Below are 14,449 nucleotides of genomic sequence, written 5' to 3' on the forward strand. Positions count from 1 at the left end.
TGCTACTCACTGCACTGGCTGCCAAAAACACCTGTATTCCAGTCTCTGAGATTATCCCCTGCTCCTGGTTCTTGCAGATCACAACCCATGGAAGAGATGCCCATCTTCCCCTACAGCTCCTGAGGACTGCCCTAGTGCTCTCAGCAGGACCACCTTTCTTGCATCCATAATTGCAGCAGAAACCCTAAAGGTCCCAAATAAGACGAAAGGAAGCACAGTTTGGGGCACAGGAGTCAGTGTTGCTGGTCTTCCTGATGGGAGTTGAAGACTGTTGAAACCATCCTATTTCATGATTTTTTGTCCCCTTAATCGTCCTACTTCTTCTGGAGTGCTGCAAGCCTGCCAGGAAGTAGGCTGACCTAGAGAGAGAAACAGATACATTTTTGGTGATGAGAAGGGAGCAAGAAATGGGAGGGTTTCTCACTGGTAAGAAATATCCTTTACAGAACAGCATTAAATTTGGCAGTTCTGAGAAATCTCTCTGGATCTCCTAACCCCATCATATGTCATGACTAAATGATAAAGCATGTTGTTATCTCATTAAACAACAGTGACAAAATCCAGAAAGTAGGACACTGCTTTCTCCTGAGTAGTGCTGCCTCTCAGCCAAAGCCCAGGTGGGCTGCAGGAGGACTTTTGCCACTGATATTAAAAAATTATATGGTCTCACCCTCCATCATAACCACTGTGAGTAAAAACAGTTGCAAAGTAAAGCAGGTAGATGATCAATCAACACTACAGGGAAGAGCAGGGGTCTGTTATGTGAGTCAAAAACTATCTCACAAATGGCAAAACTTTCCATACTGAAGGAAAGACTGAATGGTTGAAGCTGAGTAGATTTTCACATAATTTCCAGAAATTTCATATTTCAATAAGATCATGATGATCTTTTGTAGGGCCACAACTGCCAAGCATTTAAGCAGACACAACTAAAAAAGATCTTTTTAAACTGAAATCAAAAAAGAAATGCAAAAAAATAAGGATTAAATTAATCTTCTGCTTAGAACTTTCGTTCTTTGATATTTCACGTTAGCAAACTACATGCATATGTTCACACATACTTTGTATTAATTGACACATTTTTAGCTTTTTTAGTTGCCCTTCTGCTGTGGCCTCGTGTAACAGAAGGGTGTCGTGGCTCTGCTTTGGATGGACACTGAAGTGCTTGCAGACCTCAAGTACTTCCACTGCAGCTGAGACCATTAAGTTCCCTGTGCTAGAGGTGCCCATAAAGCCTTTAGCAGAGGAGGCCTATTCTATTTCTCCCAACTAACCTCTAAAATTCAACTTTTTTCCCATCATTCCCTTTCTTGCAAGAAATAGAATGTAATCAAAGCCAACATTACCACTCCTCCCCACTCCAGTCCAACTAACTTCTTCCACCCCATTAAGTGTTATGCCCACTCCTTCCCACCCCAATACATGCTGTTGATTTTAGGAACCTACATAAGGTCAATTTCTGTATTTATGCTTTTATTTATTCAATTATGACAGTGGTATTTCCTCTGTTTTTCCATATAACTATGTAATATTTCACAATATGTCTTCTTTACACCACTGTGGTATTTTATCATAACTATTTGGTCAGATAGCAGTTATTTCAGTAATAGAATGCCTGCAATTTTCTGTAATTTCTGTACTATCTAAATAGGATTATACAACCTGTGTTAATAATTGATCATTCCCACACAATGTTTACTAATGTAGCTATGTTGAATCTTGTGTAAATGAGGAAAACAAAAGGTAGAGAGTTTAAATGGCTTGCCACAGGGCTTGCCAAGAGTCAGTACTGAAGCTAGACACAAAAAAAAAAACTGCACCAGACTGTTTCTGGATTTGTGATTTCTCCTCCGAGTGCTAGGCCAGTCCAAAACAAATGAGCACAGGATTATCACCAGAATGTATAGTATTAGATAGCTGATGCTGTTTTAAAAGTAATTCCAGATAATGAAAAATATAGCTGCAAGGTTCTGCAAATATGGCAAGTTCCCGAGAGAAGGCTGGGGCTGCTGATGCCACCATGGTTCATCAACAGGATAAGCATACATCTCTGTCTTTGCTAACAAGTCATAGAGCAGAATCAAGGCTGACATGTTTAACTACTTTTAATCTCTTTTCTAATAGGATTAAATCTACTCTTCAGAGAAATTTACATATTTTACATTGTGATGCAAAGCTGAGCTTCTGCTTTATTCAATTACAGAGCATGTCATATAGGAGGGACCATAGTGCACCCAGCTCAACCAATACACTTATTTCTAGCCATGAGTATTTTTCCAGGTTTAAACTTTTCTGTGTAGAATGTTTTGGCCAACAATTCTTTCAATTCTTCTGGCTACATATACTTGAGTTACTGCAGAACTTACTCAGAAAAATTTCTGTAGGCAAAATATGATCACAACATTGCGAAAAATCAGGTTTTTTTTTTTAGACTTTTTTCCCACATTTTAGTATGTACCTATTTTTCTAGGTTTGAGACAAAGAAGCTTATGTTTCAAAGGTGTTTCAAAATTTTTAGCAGATTCCAAAAAAGACTGAAAAGATTTCTTTAAAGTGAGACGCTTTGGTATCTCTCCCCACACCCAATTAAAACGCTGGGCTGTGGTTCATTAGAATGCTACCAACAGCATAGCACCAACTAATCTTCAGTTGTTCCAAAAGACTCCAGTAAAAGTGAAAGTGTGAAGAAGTCATTACACAAAATCCTTGCAAAAGTAGCATGATGCTTTTGAACTGCATAACACTGAGCCTCAGAGCTACTGGCAATCTACACTGAAAATGCATAGTCAACTCAGAAATACCTAAAATCATACGCTTAAAAAATGGGAGATACTGGTAAATCATGCCAGAAAGCAAAATCAGATGCAGCCTAAATTACATAGCACAGTAAAATCCACTTCTATAAAGAATTAACACCAAAGAATCCAGAAGTCAAGTTCTTCACCTGCTGAAAGAGAATTTTCTCCTGAATTTAAAATAATTACCATAATTGGCCTCTTTTTTTTTTTTCTGAGTGCAAAGGAAGATGCCAAAAGAAAAAAAAAAAAAAAACCCACAAGAAAAAAAAAACCACCGAAGTCGGTGTCATCTGAAAAAAAGATGACTACTGGCTGGTTTCTAGTGGTAAGCCTTAAATGTCATAAAGAGAAAAGGAATGGGAGATAGCCTAAAGGAAGGGAAGGCGGGAACAGCCCTCATGAGGGTTCCGCTCCGGCTGCAGATGCCCCGCCAACCCTGCCGGCAGGACCCCACCGCTGCAGCCTCTGGGCACCCGCCACGCTGGGTGCTCGCTGGAGCTTACTGAAATCCCTGGACCGCAGTGACCTCTAGGGGTGAATTGTACATCTGCAGGATTCCCCCAGTTTTGAAGGAAAAGTTTTTCTTCTACACAAAAAGAGTCTTAGGATTTATATTGAGGGTCACCCAAAAATTCCTCCATGAGTACCTCGACAGTATCCAGATATTTGAAACAGTGATAAGTATTTCCAAATATGAACATGATACAAAAAGGTTGCTTTACAGAAAACAGGTTAATGCAATGATCTGAGAACGTGATCTCAGAGTGGAAGAAAATAAAAATAAAAAGTAAAGTCAGACCTTCTGTCTGTTGAATATAGTGGCAAAATTCACAGCTGCCTTAGTGAGTGAAGGATGCAATGGACTTTCATCCATTTTTTACTACCCAAACAAAATGCAGACATAGTCCTGCAAGAATAATGCTCTAAAAACACCCCAGCAAACCTTCGCACCTAAAAGCAGGTAATTTGTAAGTGTTGTTCTGTGATAACCCATTCTTCACTAAAAACACTGAGAATCCAATTACCATTTACTCAGGGACTCCTTTTTCTTGCTGGATCATCTTAAAAAGTCTGTAAGGCAGAGAAATGTATGCTGCCAGGTTATGTTTTAGTACATTGCATGAGGAATTAAAAGCTCAGTTCCTGCTATTTGTAGAAATTGTGTAATCATTTTTTAGCATGCATTAAAAATTACAGGGAACTGGAATAGGTTAAATTAATGATTGTATTACTGTTCAATTAAGATACAGTTGAATTCTAAGGGAAAAGACAGGACTATAAACTGGAGGTTGTAATTTACAAATCCCACTTCCAGTCCTATGACAGCTGTAAAGGAAACCTTCCCATCTGACCATCCAGGACCCACTCTGGCAGTCACACTTCTACCACCCAAGAGTTTCACCCCAGCTAGTGCCAAACACCCTTTGCAGTGGATGTCTCCAGTGAGTCAATGGGTGGCCTCACTAGACTCCCTAAATACACCACTCTCACAAAGTCAGACCAGTTTTCCTTACAGGCTCAGCCACAGGTTTCCTGTAACAGAGCCTCAGACATCTGATTTCTCTAAGTACTTCAATCATGGCACAGTCACACATAAGCAACTCGAGATCAAGCTGGGTGCTGCCAAGGAGGGACCCTGAACCAAACGGTCCCTGGACTTTCGTATCCGCAGTCCATGCACACAGTAGTCTGGGGTCTTCCTGCTGAGCTGTTGGCTCCTGCTGTATCTCTGAGTGGCCGGTCACCTGGCTGGTGCCACAGGTTCCCATGCCCTTTGTTGTGCAAAGGGGTCAGTGCCAGATCACTGCTCTTGCTGGGAACTCCAGCCATTTCCCCATACACAAAGTACAAGCTGCAACTAGCACTGCAGCAGCACACAAACTACTCGCATTAAGTGTATTCCTCAACACCAAATGCCACTAAGCTTGAAGCTCTGACTTTCTGGCTATTCAAAGGCTTTTTTCCAGAGGTAGCCTGGCCTGTACTGGTATTTCAGAGGTAAGCATTCATACAGAAAGGGGTTACACAGAGAAACAGTTTTATGGTCTTTTTACTGAACATGGAGGATTTCCTCATGTTAGCAGAGGTGTAACATGGCTATATGTCTGTACACCCTGGCAGAACCTGAGGGCTCTCACCACAGGGTTGCCCATGGTGTCTGAAGACACAGCTTGTAAAGATTTATGAAGTGTGGATGTTATATGTTTGGATCCAGTGTTTGAGATGAGAGGAGGAGGTGACACATAGTGGTCCTAAGGAGAAGACGGAAAGTGTGATGATCTGTCCAGATTGCCTGCTGAGGAATGGGCTTCCATCTTCTTCCACCATGGCTGATCCTTGTACATTCAAAGGTATTTAGACAACTCATCTGGTTGTTTCTCCAAAGTAATTTTATTGCCATTAAAATTTAAAAAAACATGAACTCCTCTGCAAGGGAAAAAAAAATCACAAAAAAAATAGACCAGCTAGTTAGGACTTAGTTGACACAAGACCACAGACAAGGGAAATACTGCCTGGTATGAAATGAAAAAAAAAAAATTTTAAAAGGCCCAATGCTTCTTTAAGCAAGGGACAATCAGAGAAAAACAGCCTTGTAAATCAATCATCCATTACAAACCAGAACATATTGGCATATGAGTCTGCAGTCACTTAGGATGGGGACAAAGTCTCCTGATGCCAGCACTGCTTGATGCTTTCTGAGACATCGGGTCATTTCACTGAAAGGTGAAGGCTGCAGATAGAACAGAACATATATGAAAATTAATTTAAAAGAAGGGGAAAATCATCTTGTGAGTGTTGTTGGGATGATTACAGGTAAATGCAATGCATTGACTAAGTAACAAGCAGGAGGGGGAGGGTAGCATAACTGAGCTTACTGCATACAACAAAACCAGCATTCAAAGCAATTGATGATATTTTCATAACCTTACTGGAAACAGGAAAAGACACAGATTCAAACAAAAGTTAAGTGACATAACATAAGAGGTCGCTCTAGAATAGAATTACGAGGCCCTGGAAGCTCCCGTTAACCTTGTGGGGTGACAAACAATCAGGAAAAACAGCTGCCCTGTAGTGGAAGAAAATTATACCAGATTGCAAACTGGGTTAGTTTTTTCCCCCTGCATGCAGCTTTTACAAAAATATATAACGTTTATACATATATGCCCAAAACAGCTCTTATATTTTTTCTCTTCTCCCATTGATACTAAAAAATATCAGATGGAACCAGACTTGACCTAATAGCAATGTGCCAAGGTGGAACAAACTCTCACATGAGAAACAGATGGAATCTTCACCAGTTACATTCAATTACTGGGGAAAATACTATTGCCCGTGGTAAGTAGTGCAGCTTCACTTAACACACGTCTCAGTTTGAGACAAGTTTAGGGGGAAATGCCCTGGAAGGGATGTCTCCTCCACAGAAGAAAGGTTTCAACATTCCCTCCCCCCACCAGTATGAAAGGAATTTCTTGGAGGAAAGTGAAAAAAACTATTTATTTAACAAGCAGAGGAATTGTTTCCTGGTTGGCACAGGAAACAATTGAGTAATGTTAGATAATAAACCAACCCCCTCTCTCTGCAGAGAAAGCTGGTGGATTTAGAGCTCCTTCTGTAGTTGGATCGGCCCCTCCCGAGGTCCAAGGCCAGGATGCGGCATCCCTGCAGCCTCACTGCTGGTCCACGGGGTCCGATGATCTGGTTCTTGGATCACAGCCAGGCCGAACAGCTCCAGAAGAGGAAGAAGTTACCAGAGGATTTTGGTATGCCAGTATGGGAAAATTTCTTGCCTCAGCTAACAGGCTAGCTAAAAGCAGGAGGGTGTTCCCTCAGCTCTGCAGTGGTGAGAACACAGGGGAGTGTGTGTGAGTCCTTGAACACAAACTGCGCTGAAGAATTCGCCTGGCTTCTCTCCCCTCTCTTCTGCACCCAGCTTAAAGCTGCAGGACCCATGTCTGGGCATAAAGCAGACGATAGTGAAATACAGTATTATCATAAAATCACCCCAAGACAGGTTATCAAATGGGGAAGGGAGGGGTGGGAGATAGCAAGTGGGTGGTTTCACCAAACTACTAAAAAATATGAAGATCAATGGAAAACAACCAAATCTATCTATGGCACCAAACAACAAGGCCCCCTCCTGTTCCCTGAGTGTCTTTACTCTGTCTTCAGTAGCTTTTAATCTGCCTTTCCAAATGAAACCTCTTCTGGCAAGGTTACTTTTCTTATACTTAATTTCCGTTTACACAAGGAAGTGAGTTATTGTCTGTTTTCTCAACTGTACAGTGATATCATCTTCACTAAATATTGGCTCTCAGCTCTTTCCTCAAACTTGTGGCTCTTCCTACAGTATATGACTTGCTTTCATTGAAAGAAAGTTTGCCATTTTGTTAATAAAATTCACATTTTTAAAGAAAGAAACTGAAACCTCTCTTCAAATTACCTACACTCATATAAACTAATTATGCTAGTTTGGTAATGAATATGTCAAACTCCAATGGTGATTTGCACTTTACACTGGCTCTGTGTGGGTTTGCAATAACATTTGCTACACTAAAAACATGAGGTGAAATCTTGGCCTCATTTGAATCAATGATTTTTTTCTCTTTCAGCTTCCTCATGCCTGTGCCGCGTTGGTGCCTACTGAATTCAGAGGTATTATCTGATTGATGTGACCATGGCCATATGGACACATCCTTTGCCACATGGCATCACAAATTAGAATCTGATATTTTTCCCCCAAGAAGTGTAAGGTGTGTACACTATATGATGGTGCCATAAAATATTTATTTATGTTAAGCCCCTGCTCCCATGAAAATCAACAGTAAAGAATTGTGGTGATCTCAAAGGGACAGGATTTCACCCTAAAACATATAGAAGGGCAGTTCTCTAATTGGGGAGCGCAGAGGAGCTAAGCTTGAGTCCTGGAAGCAGCTTTGATGCAGAGTTTTTTCTTCATACAGATGTGTAAATATAGTCCATTGCCTTTTTGCTCCTCTATTCCATCTTTTGACTGCTTTACAACACAAACATTTTCTGCTTTTTGTTACACAAGTGTCAGATTTGCTTCCCCTCCACTGTCTTTCCCCTAAAGTAAGGGGCATCCATCAAGCCAGCCGTAACTAGGTAAAGCTGAGCAGTTTGATACGCGTGGGATCAGGGAAGACTGAGTCTTGCTCCATTATGTCAATCATTTATGGCTTCCAGCAACTATCTTGAGGAAAGGGATGAACACTCCTTTTATTTTCTCAGTTTCCTGTTATTTTATTCAGGATTTTGTTGTTAGAGCAATTACAATAATACTTGAGAAAAAGAGAAGTCAAGTAACAAATATGGAGAAAATAGAAGTATGGAAAGGAGAAGGAAATGTCTCTGTATAAAAACATAACATGCAGCTAGGGAGTGTCTCAGATATGTTCTGCTTCGGTGAGCACTCGTGCAGTATTCATTCAGCCTTAAGAAGGATGTTTTCTCCAAGGTGCAGACCGTATAACTATCTCAGAAAAGTTTTATGCCTAGCACTTCTTTTAAAGATAAAATAATTTAGGTTGTTGGCTAAACTGGCCTCAAATAATGCTGAACTTTACCATCTTCTTTCTCTCTTACCCCACCCCTTAGGTACATCTCACCCACTGCCCTCCTTCAGCTACCTCTGTTGCCTTCAACTCCCCAGTGAATTAAAGCAGCTCTCTCCAGGTTAGGTACTCCACAGCTATCATCATCCCCTGGGTCTCTTTCTGAGCCTCATAGTCTCAAAATCTATTTTCCAGACCTATCTTTAGAAAGAGCATACTGTGAAGCAGTGGGACCAACTCAGATTTCAAAGAATGACAGAATGACCCTTAAGATCATCTAGTTCCAACCTCCCCACTATGGCCAGGGACACCTTTCACTACACCAGGTTGCTCAAAGCCCCACACAACCTGCCCCTGAACACTTCCAGTGATGGGCCACGCACAACTTCTCTGGATATCCTGTTCCATTGGCTCACCAAACTCATATTCTTCCTAATATCTTATCTAAATCCACCCTCTTTTGGTTTAAAGCCATTTCAATTTTAGGCCATTTCAACCCATTACCCTGGTCTTTACATGCCAGCATCGCCAGTGCTTGCTAATGATCACATGGCAACATCCCTGGGCAAGCTACAGACAAGAGGGCAGTGGGTCTCTCTTCTCTGTATGGATCACTAGCACAGAACTGCTATGGGGAAAATGCAAAATATTATGTGGTAGTATAGAATCACAGAAATTTCTGTTTAAAGCTTCAGAAAACTCTGTAAAAGGAAAGCTTTTCAATAACCCTGGGTTTCTCTTAATGTGCTTTTTGAAGTCCACACAAAGACAATTAAATGCCTAAAATGTGTAACTAACACAAAATCCCAGTGGCTGCTGGTGAAGAAATCCTGTCTAGACTTTTGCATGTAACTTCCAGTGCTGTGGCTATGCTGCTTTATATTATGGAGCCTGTGGTACATTGACATAATAAAGTGGTTTGTAAAAGAACTGAAGGCTGAATCAATCCTGGGAGCAGCTGTGGACAGCTAATAGCATTAAAAGAGTTTAGACAGAATAATGAAAGCATCATAGCTGAAAAAAAGTAATGCAACAAGTTTTTATTTCAGTGTCATTTCTGCAATAACAACAAAAATTAAACAGAGTAAGTTTCTTGATGAGAGGCTAAATCTAATAGGGAAATTGGACCACTGCTTAGACATCAAGGTATCTTTCAAACCACTTATGTTTTTATAACTGTTGTGGAGACGTTGCTTGCCTCCCAAAGACTGTAAAACTCATGATTTCTGTTAAGATATCATCTCAGCTTCTTAACAATAAAACACTCAAGACAACAGAAATGGTGTTTTTCTACTTATTGTTCAAGATCTCACTAACAAAAGGGTACACAGAAATTTGATGCTTTCTTGAGTTTATATAGTGTCGGTTTTACCTCCAATGTTTCATTTGGCATGCCTGCCAGTGCTAGCACTGGACTGTAAAGTAAACAAATGAAGTTTTGTGGGGAGAAAATATTCACTCAAGAGTTTCCATTGCTGAATATTGCAGAAACCCAGGAAAGGAATATTTAAGAAAAGCCAGTGGGCAATCTTCATTCATTTCTACTTCCAGTATCTTTTCCAAATCCTTTCTTTCATCAGCTACTTTAACTCCTAATAAAAAAAAATCAATACAGTAAATTAAGAAAATAAAATCTTCAATCCCTAATGTACTTTATCCAAAAGTGTCACCAGGGTCTCATTCAGTGCAGTTGGCTGAAGCTGCAAGGCTAATGTTCATGTCCATTAGTGAATATTAGAGTTGGTCTGATCTCTAATTTTAGTCATCTTGTCTTCAATAGCCTGTAGGTTTTCTTTGGCAGGCTGTTTGTAATGCTAATGAATTGATCACTGCTGGATTGCTCAAGAACTACATCAGCTTTATAGACAGTGTGTTTAAGCTCCCTCAGATTTATATTCACTCAGCTGTTCCAGTTACCTCAGCCCTGTGCTGCAAGTGCTTGCCATAAAGAAATGAAAGCACCCAAGCTAAACAGAATGGGTTTTTATCAACCAAATGTTTTAACAATTTTAATGTTTTGGGGGTTTTTTTCTGTCTAGGATTCAAGGTCTATCCAGGTTTCAAGTAGTGAGGTTTGTAGTATCCTTAATATAGTCTTTGAGGTAATAGAATGAACTAAGGGTGTGTCAAATAGAGAAAAAAGGATTCCTGCACCATCAGTACTGCAGTTTCTATAATCCAAGGCACCAGGTCAATAAAACAAATGGTACAGGAAAGAAGAATGGCATGAAATAGTAAGGCACTTGGCATTGCAACAGGTAAACAGCAGGATGCTGTTGTGGTATTTTTGTAGGCATTGTGAGACACAATCAATTTAAGGAGATTTTCCTAATTATTCAAGGGGTACCTGGATACACTAGTGATTCAAATTCAGGACAAACAAGGAGAGCATTCATATTACAGGATATGACCGATATTTTCTTAACCCAGCCTACAGTTTTAAGGCTATTAGATCACATCACTGCTTGAGCAGGGCACGAATGCTCCGTTAGACAAAGTTAGTGGTTGATTTTTTAGTAAGTTAGGTCAGATTAGTAAATATAAATGACAATGAAAACTTGTCTAATATCAACATGCATGCTACTCTAAAAGTCTAGCTATCATTCAGAGTGTGTCTAGAACAGAATGACAAAGAGAATGCTGCTTCATACTAGAACAACTTGCTTTCAAATTTTAGGTCCATTGTCACTTTCACTAAAACCAAAATTTTGTGTTTCATTCTCTTTCACACTCTTTGGGTTGATCACAGAGTTTTCAAGAGCTGACAGATTTTTTGTATCACTGAGATCAATCAGTAGGATCTATATCAAAATCCTGTAGGATCTTCTAACCCTACATAAGCTTTGGAACATTTCTCTTATTTCACACAACTGGGTCTAGAGCTTAGAACATCTCGGCACCAAGCTAACATTGAAATACAAAACAACAGCTCAGGAGAAAGGGAGGTGAGTCTGCTGCTATTCAGCTTTAAAAACACATATTTCAAATTATCCAGTAGTTAATTTAATCTGACAAATGCTGATGGTCTACATGAAATGAATTTTTATGCCTGTCTAGCTCTTGGTAAAAAATTCCAGCACTAAACGGATTTTGACTTTAGTCACAACTTCTCATCTTAAATATATCTGCTGAAACAGGCTCAAGCACTATGATTGATTCTGCTGAACAGCCCATTCATGCCCACATTACCACTAACAGTCCCACTGAAATTTTGCCTACAGGTAAAATTAGGATCCAGCTTCATATTCCCAAAGCATCTCTTTCAGTATGCAAATGCTTGCCATGGCAACACTCATCACAACTGGTGTTGCTTTGAGTGCCTACCTACTCCCCACGAAGGAGACCTGGTCCTCCAGAGCTTTTATTCTGCCACAACTCAAAGCTTTTCATCTCCGCTGGAAAGGGAAAAAAAAGTAGTGGGACATAAACATTTATTAGCACATTAGTTTATGTAATTTCTGCAACACAAAAACATAGAAGAAGCAGCTGTCACCTGCTATTTCGGATTATGGCTCTTCAATATTCTTTATGAGGACACCTTTAACCTTCAGTCATGTTTCTGATCAGTCTTTAGCCTTTTACAATGAGCCAAGCAAAGTAGAATTTTTTTTATTAATACTGTTGATTGGCATTTGAAGGACAGTTTTCCTCTGGGAAAAACCTGCCATGTTTTGCTGCAGTAACATATGTTTGGGGTGGCAGGGGTACGGTATTTGTTATCAACCATATGATGGAAAAATGTTAGATAGTAAAACAATCTGATCTGTGTCAGAAGGAGTGAAAACCTTGAACAATGGAAACAATCAGAATGTTTAGGTATCACTTTGGTGAGGTTTGAGATGGCTCAAAAGCACTATTGGGAAATTGGATGTTTGTAGTGCTTGATATTGGAAGCTTGGGGTATTTGATATTAAGAATGTTATATTAATTTTCTGAAATATTAATTTTCCTTGGAAGTAGTTTTTTGATGAGGTGAAAGAGCTATTGAAATAATTCACACTCCAAATGCAAAAGGTCAATATTTTAAAAAAAACACCTGAACAAAAAAAAGTAAGATTGAAAAAAACTAAACCAATCTTGGTCTTCCTTATTCTGCTATTATGTTCTGTTATTCACTCTAGCACAGATGACAGCTGACTGTCATGGTTTAACTCCAACCAGCAACCAAGACCCATGCAGCTACTCACTCACTCACCCCTGGTGGAATAGGGGGGAGAATCAGAAGACTAAAAGAGAAAAAACTGCTGGGTTGAGGTAAAGACACTTTATTGGTAAAGCAAGAGTTGCATGTACAAGCAGAGCAAAAAAAACCTAATTTATTCACCGCTTCTCATGGGTGGACAGGTGTTCAGCCATCTCCAGAAAAGCTGGACTCCATCATACATAATGGTGCCTTGGGAAGACAAACGCCGGAACTTCAGATACCCTTCCCTTCCTCCTTCCGTCCCTCACTTTATATACTGAGCATGAAGCCATATTGTCTGGGATATCCCTTTGTTCAGCTGAGGTCAGCTGTCTCAGCTGTGTCCCCTCCCAGTTTCTTGTGCACACCCAGACTACTCGCTAGTGGGGCAGTATGACAAGCAGAAAAGGCTTTGAGGCTGTGCAAGCACTGCTCAACAGTAAGTAAAACATCCCTGTATTATCAATGCTGTCTACAGCACAAATCCAAAACATGGCTCCATACTAGCTACTAGGAAGAAAATTAACTCAAACCCAGCCAAAAGCAGCCCACTGAATTACAGGGAAATAGGAATTTTAAAATGTATTTTATAATTGCAAACACTGAAACAAAATAAACAAAATAAAAAAGGTACCCTTAGGAAGACAGAGAAATTCTCTGATGCCATTGGTCATCTGAAGGATTTTCCTTGCTGATGTGATTCCTTAATGTGTAGCCCCTTTCCCACAGACCGTACGCGTGGCAGGGACACACTCGCCTGGGGATACTCCCGGCGCCACAGGTGCCTCGTGACCCACTTCTCCCATGCTGGCCCCTTCCAGCCGCCCGCAGTCGCTTTCGTTTCTATCCAAAACAGAACTCGTTACTATGGAAACTGCGATAGAGCCGTCCATTGTAGGAGCTGTCTTCCCACCCACAAGGGTTCCCAGGGGCGCAGCCCCCTCTCTGCTAGCACCCATGGGGATCACGTCACCGCCCGCGCGTCTCGCATTCCTGCCCCCGTCAGGGGCTGTGCGGGCTGCACGGCGGCCCGTCCGGTGGTCCTGGGCTGGGCCCCGGTGCCGCCCCATGCCCCGGCCATTTCCAGGGCGACAGCAGGGCCACCTCAGCGGCCGCCGCTCTCAGAGCGGCTGTTTTCCCCCTTCCGTCACAGGAGGCGTGCCCTAAGAGCTCGCCGCACCGTCCCGTGACTTCAGCCGCGGCTCTGGGAGCCACCCGCTCCCCGAAATCCCGGAAAAAAAACCAAAAAAATTCCTTCCTTGCACACAGCAGAAGCTGGGCCCCCCTCCGAATTGGCCTGCTTCAACTTGCTGAGGTCCAGGACCTCTCTTTCCACAGATGGAATACTGCCTATGTTCAGTACAATATAGGACGCGGGCGCCCCTTCCCCTTTTTCCACAATGGCGCGCACAGAGCTGACTCCGGCCGCTTCGAAGAACCTGTCCCGTTTAGGCCTAGGCGTCCCTACGCGAACACAACGATCAAAACCTGCGCGTGCTAAAAACGACACTTTGGAATGTCATTTGCTCCTCTCCACCAATAAACAACCTCAGCCGGTGGCACACACACACGCCCCGCCTCCCCCCTTCCCCCGGCAGCCGAGCTGGGGCGAGCTACGAAAAGCAGCGAAAGGAAAAAAGCGCTCGAGTACCCACTCCAAATGCAAGTCACCCTCCACACCCATGCCTGGCCAGAATAAGTGACCTAACAAACCTTGAAAAACCAGTGGGATCGTGCAAAAGGTCGCAATTTGGTTCCTAAGAACCGAGATTTTACAGAAATTGCTAGCAATTACTGAAATTACACAGATACACAATACACACACAATTACACAGTACACAATGGAAAGAGCTGCCATTTTGTTACCTCCTGCGGGGTCCTGGGACCATGGCTCC

At 41.5% G+C, this 14,449-nt stretch overlaps 1 long non-coding RNA gene across 2 annotated transcripts; it reads right to left on the reverse strand.

Moving 5' to 3' along the window:
• Positions 1-5,170: 5,170 nt before the first annotated feature.
• LOC120409822 lies at positions 5,171-14,098 on the reverse strand. Of its 2 annotated transcripts, XR_005601637.1 has the most exons (3): positions 13,189-14,098; positions 6,367-12,764; positions 5,171-5,529 (listed from the first exon to the last, which is right to left on the reverse strand). It is a non-coding gene; the product is annotated as an uncharacterized LOC120409822 (long non-coding RNA). The 2 variants fall into 2 exon arrangements; XR_005601636.1 differs by lacking the exon at positions 13,189-14,098 and having other exon boundaries at positions 6,367-13,087.
• Positions 14,099-14,449: the final 351 nt, after the last annotated feature.

This window comes from Corvus cornix, chromosome 2 (genome assembly GCF_000738735.6).
Source record: "Corvus cornix cornix isolate S_Up_H32 chromosome 2, ASM73873v5, whole genome shotgun sequence".
Lineage (NCBI taxonomy): Eukaryota > Metazoa > Chordata > Aves > Passeriformes > Corvidae > Corvus > Corvus cornix.